The 8105-nt window shown below is 44.3% G+C and overlaps 1 protein-coding gene across 4 annotated transcripts in view; it reads right to left on the reverse strand.

Moving 5' to 3' along the window:
* LOC143035721 (uncharacterized) overlaps positions 1-8105 on the reverse strand; it is a 77563-nt gene that overhangs the window by 27475 nt on the left and 41983 nt on the right. The gene's annotated exons all lie outside the window — the stretch shown is intronic.

Raw genomic sequence — 8105 nt, forward strand, 5'->3', positions numbered from 1 at the left:
TAGGCAGAATGTTTGTGAGAAGGAAGATGGATGTGTTAGCACTGAGTGAAATTAAATTGAAAAGGAGGAGTGCTTTTGAGTTTGGGAGTGTGCTGGGGAGGACACTGGGAGTGAGGAGGAGGCAAAGGAGGAAAGGGTGAATCTATTGGTCAATGAGATTGGGAAACACATGGTGGGATGGAAGAAAGTATCTTCAAGCTCGATGTGGGTATAATTGAAACATCTGGGAGATGTGAGTTTTTGTTAGCACATATGGACCTGGTAGTGAGAAATGTTGTGGAAAGAGAGGCTTTTTGGATCGATTCAAATAAATGCTTACAGTTTTGGGATGAATGTCAATGTAGTAGTGTTAGACCACAATGCTAGAGTAGAGGATGAACCAATAAATGGAGTGATTGGATTGTTTCAAGTGCCACGTAAATATTGTAATGACATGTTTAGAGAGTTGATGATAGCTAACACAGTGTTTATGAAAAAAGTAAATCATAAGTACACATGGGAGAGGTGGTGGATGGAAAGGTAACCGGTTGATAGGGCATTAATGGATGATGTAATGAATGAAATAAGGAATCAAATATTAAAGCTTGATGTTAACAAGTCACATGGCCCGGACGGAGTTGCAAATTGGATACTGGAGGAATGTATAGGTGAACTAACAGGAAAAATATACAAAATAATTGAATGCTCACTCAAAGAAGGAAAACTACCAGGAGACTGGAAAAATGCCAATATAGTGCCGATATATAAAGGGGGAAATAAAGAAGACCCAACAAATTATAGACCAGTGTCCCTAACAAGTACAATAGTTAAAATTTGAGAGAATCATCAAAGATAGATGGACAAAATATTGTGAGGAGAATAATATACTGAACCCGAGGCAATTTGGATTCAAACAAGGAAAATCATGTACCACTAATCTAATTTGTTTTTATTCAAGATTGATAGATATATTGCAAGAAAGGGATGGCTGGGCAGACTGTGCATTCCTGGACTTACAAAAGGCATTTGATAAGGTGCCACACAGAAAATTACTATATAAACTGGAAACAATAGGAAGTATACATGGAAAACTATTGAATTGGATGGAGGACTTACTACATGGAAGAAAAATGAGTGGTGCTCAGAGACAAATATTCAAAATGGGAAGAAATGAGTAGTGGCAGCCCACAGGTATCAGTACTAGCTCCGATAATGTTTGCTATATATGTAAATGACATGGACGAAGGCATTGAAAGTGAAATGAACTGCTTTGCAGATGACGTAAAATTATTAAAGAGAATAAACTCCGAAATAGACTGTGACTCATTGCAGAGGGATCTGAACAAAGTCTCAGAGTGGAGCAAGAGATGGAAGGTAGAATTCAACATCAAGAAGTGCAGTGTAATTGAATTTGGAAAAAGCAAGATGAGAATATCAGGACAGTATAAAATTGATGGAAAAGAAGTAAAGAAAGTAAATTCTGAAAGGGGCCTAGGAGTAAACATCACCAAAGACATATTGCCAAATAAACATATAAATAAAATAGTCGGAGAAAAATACAATTTGTTGAAATCAATAAAGGTGGCCTTTAAATAACTGGATAGGGAAACGATCAAGAAAATTTTACAAACACTGATAACGCCAAAACAATATGCAGCGCTGATAAGGTCACCCAGTACAAAAAAGAATATAAGAAAATTAGAAAGAATACAAAGAGGAACGACAAAGATGGTCCCAACACTTTCAAACCTGACATATGAACAAAGACGGGCCGAACTGGAATTGCCATCCCTGGAACAAAGAAAAGAACGAGGGGACCTACTAACCATCTACAGAATTATGAAAGGAAAAGAATGCCTTGATAGAGAAGACTTATTAAAGCAGGACGGAGGAAAAACAAGAGGACATGCAATGAAACTCAAAAAGGATAACTACAGAAGAGACCTGAAAAAGAACAGCTTCCCACACAGAGGGATAGATATATGGAACAAAGTGGATGAAGAAATAGTGTGTGCAAACACAATACAAGAATTTAAGAACAAACTTGATCTTGTGAGATACAAAAATGGGTCACCACAAGCATAGCTCCCCTTCCTGTATAATACAACTAGGTAAATAAACAACTTGTTAAATATATACATATTGGAAAAAAAAAACAGCAGCTACATACATAAACATGCAGAATAGCCTAACCTATCCAACACAACACATCTACAAAAAAAAAACACACACCCAGATCACAGAACCTCTTCACGACACGCCATTAAATTCAATACACTAGCCAGCTCTAAGACAATACCTGCACAGAAGAGACCTGAACACTGAATCAACCAGCATAGATGCAACCATCACACAAAAGACATTGAACACTTTATCCTAAACTGCCCTGCACTAACTACCCACATACATTAATACAATATTTCTTCATTGAATGACATATGGGCTCATTTAGTGGTCATTGCCAGTTAGTTTGGAGTTGTGTGTCTCCTGCACGAGAGACCTGAGGCAATAGACTGAATGTTGCAAGGTAGGACTAGGGAAACATATGAGAAGTACAAGAATAAGAGAGGAGAAGCAAAGCATAAGGTGAGGGAGGCAAAGAAGAGTTGATGTAAAATAGGGTATGAGTTTGACAGAAAACTCTCTTCCTGCTGTAAAATTGGTTAACCACTTCTTGTCATTGTTATGACAAATTTCTTAAAAGAATAAAAAGATGTTTTGGAATGAAGTGAGAGTGAGGGGGTGAATTAGGTAGATAGGAGAATATAAAAGGTGCATGTGGACAGATGTTAATCGAAGTGAAGGCAGTATTTCAGAGAGTTGTTGAATGTGGGGGAAGGTTAGGCAGGGGCTGATTGTGGCAGTGGGTGGGGCTAGGAAAATTACTGTAATATATATACCAATAGCTTTTCCCCCTTACAAGGGAGGTAGCCAAAGTCGAATCCATAAATCCACTCCCACCCATTTCATTCCCCACATACTCCACTCCCATTCACCACCCTCCCTCCCTCTTTTCTTAGCTCCTTCTGAAGCCTCTTGTAATGGGAAAACAAAATGGTAAGGATATAGGACAAGATGAGGTACAAATGATGAAAGTTGGTAAGACACCAGGGTTTGATGGATGTCATGTGGTGTGTCTGACAAAGGGAGGAATGGTTGTAGTGGATTGACTCTGATGGAGTCCTGTTAACCTTCTCTTGTACAGATAACCCATCGACCAACAGACACACAAATTATCCTATGGACATTTCACTGTGGCCCCCTTGTGACATGGTGAAGTGAGTAGGATCACCTTGCGACAGTGTGCAACCCCATGCCATGTGGCTACGGCATGTACAAACCCACATTACATGGCTTTAGTGAAGTGCTTTTGTAGACACAGCAATGATTTAGTGGTACTGACAAAAGGGCCTTTCATTCCACTCACCAGGGTACCAGGCCTCTCATTAGAGTGCTAACCAAACCAACTGTGACCTATATATACAGGGCAATGCAGATGTCACACAGGCCACACCCACCCAGCCAGTTGGACATAGAACAAAGCTATTCACCATCCTCACTGACGATCGATGTCAATATGCCCAACCCCCTTATGTTTGCACCAAATGTGACTTCTTCACGGGATGGTGGTGAGAGCATCGGACAGCTTGTAGTGATGATGCAAGATCAATGGAGAGAGTACCATCACAGAAATCTTAAGATTGTAGAGGCATTTCAATCCCTTACAGCCCTTGTCTTCCACGTAACATTCCCTACATTGGGCACCTTATCAAACCCCCTCCCCTTCCTTTACCCATCGCCCCAGTCCCACCTGCTGCCAAAGTGCCACCAGCTCCCAAACTACTGGGCACCTTGCCAGCTCCCTTGCCACCAGACAACCTCTAAGTCCCATATCTACTGCCACTGCAGGTTGATGCACACTTCCGGTCATTCCAGTTGTGGTGCCATGGCTGGGCTGACTATGCTGTCATGGCTGGTGTTACTTAGATGCCATGCAACATACAACTCTGGTTGTGCTTATCCCTTAACGTCCAGAGGATCCTACAAAACTCTTTGGACATCAATTACGACACGGTCCTCTTGGCTGATGAGGTGTTCAACCAGCTGCATGCCCACATACAGGACATGCAAGTCAAGACCCTCAGCCACCGAGACCTGTTCCAATGCAGACAGGCACAAGGTAAGTCCTTTGACAACTTCTACGGTTGCATAAGGGATATGGCTGAAGAAGTAGACATGTGCACCACTGAGGCCCAACTGAAGATGGTGATACTTATGGGCATCAGGGAGGAAGGACTAGTGTAATGCCTCAGCTCCTACACTGCGGGAGGTAGTGACCTGCTGCCACTCACATGAGGTGTCAAGGCCATCCAAGATGTCCCAAGCCTAAGCACAGTCTCAGCTTACAAGAAGGCCCAACGTTGGATGTGTACAACCTTGCTGCAGCAGCCTCTCACCCCTCCCAAGCAACCTAGCGACCCCTGCCAGTCCTGCAGCTGCCAGCACGACCCCAGGAATTGCCGGGCAACTAACAGTACCTGCCCCAGCTGCAAAGGATGTCCACTGCCACACCTGCAACAAAAAGGGTCACTGGGACAAGTACTGCAAGTCAGCCAAGGAGCAGGACAAGGGCTGCCATGATTCATTAAGTCCTGGCGCTACTCCCTCTCCCTCCAGGAAAGCTAGCAGCTGCTGCCACACATCCGACAGCCCTTATAGTGCTCCACTGCCTGTCAATATCTGCATCCACTTTGGGGATGTGGCCTTGAGTTTGCATATATCATCTGACACAGGTACAAATGTCATGGTGATAGGCACTCAACACTTAGGCATGTTTGGTATACCCAGGGCCAGCTTGCTGCCACTGCCACCAGCGCCCATGTTTACAGCTGACAGATGCCGAATCCCCAGCAATGGGATGCTTCCAGGCCACCTTGATGCTAAGCAACAAGAACTGCATTGCCAATATACAGGTTTAAGAGAGGGTCTAAATGCCCCTCTCATTCAGCCACTACCAGGGGTTGGCCATAGTCTTCCCCAGCTTCCCGAAACCCCTCCTGGCAGTGATATATGCAAACAAGTGTGCTGAGCTAACTCTACCTGTTGACAGCTCACCAACAGCCACTTACAACTACTTCCTATGGGAACTTAGTGATGTGCTGGTCTCCAAAGAAGACCTCTGCACCACCCGCCTGGGAAAGATGGTGGGTCCATGAGAATGCACCTGAAAGCCCTTCACCATCTACACACCCAGGCCAATACTATTTCCATTTCAGGATCAAGTGAAGGAAAAATTTGACTCAATAATGCAGCAAGGTATCAGTATGACTATCGGTGAAGAATCTTCAGTGGTGTCTCCCAATGGTCCTCATGGCCAAAAATAATGGATCATCACTGTAGACCTGACCAAACTCAATTCTTAAGTGTCACAACTCACCCATCCCTCACCCACACTGCTCACGGTGGTCCACAACATCACCCCCTCTGTGAGGATTTTTACAACTGCTGACACCATTCACAGTTATTAGCAGACAGACCTCACTGAGGAGGACCTGCACCTCACCACGTTCATCACCCCTTATGGACGGTGCAAGCATTGCTGGGGACCGGTGGGCTTTGTGGCCACCAGCAACACCTACTGCCTCTGCGGGGACACAGTTACCTGGGGCATCACCAACTGCGTTAGTGGTGGATAATATCCTCCTGTTTGACAAGGATCTCCCCTCACACTTCTGGAGGATCCACCACATGCTCACTAGGTGCTGCAACTACAGTATTAACCTTTAAAAGAAATTCACAGTCACCAACCCCCGTGCCAGCTTCTGTGGCTACTGTCTCTCCATCAATGGCACCCTGGCAACGAGGACAAGGTCATGGCCATAGAGGACTTCCCCATGGTCACCAACCTGACTGACCTAAATCCCTTCATGGGCCTGGTGAACCAATTGGCAGGCTTCAATCCAGCTATAGCAGTGACAGCTTAACCCTTACCACCTCTGATGAGCCCTAAGTGTTCTTTCACCTGGACCCTAGATCATGATGATGCTTTTGCTGACAACAAGTGAGTTCTGTCATCACCGTCTGTACTGGCGCCCTTTGACCCCATTCTACCAGTGGTATTACTAATTGATGCATTGTGTCTCTATGGTGTCAGGTTTGCCCCCTCCACACATGCTTACCAGCCCACCCAGACTCTTGAAGGAATGGTAAGCTTGCTTGGAGAGCAATCACTGCATTGCTGCTCAAGCTGACCAGGTGCAACACCGGTACAATGAGCATGCCTGGCCCCTCCCAAAGTTGAGTGTTAGCCAATGCATACATATTCAGGATTGGACATCCCTCTGTTGGGACAAGGTCAGGGTGGTTAAATCCATGGCAGGTCCATGGACTATGAAATCTGCCTTTCAAGTGGGAGACTCTGGTGGAGCAACTGGCACCACCAGGTGGCCCTGTGCCTCCCAATACTGGGCCCCCTTCCCCATCACATCCCATCCCTCAGTAGAGGACCTATGGTCTTCGTGCATAAATCCCCCCCCCCACAGCCCCCCATCACTTGTCCTGGCTCATGAATCATATGGTTCTATGAGTATTGGGGAGCATAGTGTATAGTGCAGTGCAGCATAGCATAGCACAGCACAGTATGCAACATGGTGATGACCCAATCAGCTGCAATGTCACAAGAGGTGTAGCTCAAACAATAGCCCTTTCAGATGGCCACATACATATGAGGGTCATGCATACCAGGCATGACCACGGTGCCACATAGACATGAGTAATTACTCAAACAAACATGCACCTATTAGAATAATAAGACTTGTACATAGAAGAGTATACATTTGGAAGCATGCCGATATCACACACGCGTAACCATACCCAGAGCACAGAGCTGCTGGGTAGATTTATAGGCAACTTAGGTTAACATTTGGCAACGTCTTTGCCCTGTGTGGTGAGATACGCCCAGTTGGTGCCCACACTAACAATCCCATTAACCTCCTCATGCACCACACGCTTATTGTACGCATAACCCATCAACCAATAAATAAGTAAACTGTCCTGCATGCATTTCACTGTGGCCTCCTCTTATAACAGGAGGGAAATCATTTTCTCGAATGTGACTGAAAAGGTTCAGGGGAGGGTGTTACTTGTAAGGATTAGGAGAAGAACAGTGGGAATAACTGATGAGAAAATAGTGTGGGTTTAGCAAATGTAGTAGGTACAATGATTAAATTTTTGTGATAAAGCAGATCTGCAAGAAGTGTTTTGCAAAAGGAAAGTATGTTTTTTGGGGCCTTTATAGATTTGGAGAAGGTTTATGACAGGGTTGACAGGAAGGCATTCTGGGAGGTATTGCAGATATATGCAATATTGGGAAACCATTGAGGGCAGTCAAAAGCTTTTACATGAGCAGTAGAGCTTGTGTTAGGGTTGGGATCAGTGTCAGTGAGCGGTTTGAGGTGAAGGTGAGGCTCCACTTGAGTTGTGTTGTCACCATGGTTGTTCAATGTGTACATGGATGGGGTGGTACAAGGGGTAAATGCGAGGGTGATGGGCTGATGATGAGAGGTGGTTAGAGAGAGTGGCAGGATGTGAGAGATGAGCTAGTTGATGTTTGTTGATGACACTGTGCTTGTGAGTGGGTCAGAGGAGGATCTAAGACAATTAGTGATGGAGTTTGGGATGATATGCAATAGAACATTGAAAGTAAATACAGATAAAAACAAGGTTATGAGGTGTACAAGGGGAGAGGGTGGCAGTATATTGGAGGCAAGCCTTAAAGGAGAGGTTAGTGGAAGAAGATAGTTTTAAGTATTATGGGTCACATGCAGCAGGGAATGTAATATCAGGAGTGAAGGTAAACTGTAAAGTGAGGGTAGCAAGTAAATGACTTGAGGAAATAAAAAGAATAATAAAAAATATGTATCTGGATATGGATGCAAAGAGATTCCATGAAGGGGTGACTGTACCTATGACACTGTATGGAATGGACACTTGGACTTTAAAGGAGGCAGAATGGAGAAATCTCAATGTGTTTGAGATGAAGTGTTTGAGAAGTTTTTGACTCCCTTTCCAACAAAAGTATGATTTTAAGTGAACATACCCATGTGGGTGAACAAGAATTAAGCATG

This window comes from Oratosquilla oratoria, chromosome 19 (genome assembly GCF_046742065.1).
Source record: "Oratosquilla oratoria isolate Oo_2021 chromosome 19, ASM4674206v1, whole genome shotgun sequence".
NCBI classification, from domain to species: Eukaryota; Metazoa; Arthropoda; class Malacostraca; order Stomatopoda; family Squillidae; genus Oratosquilla; species Oratosquilla oratoria.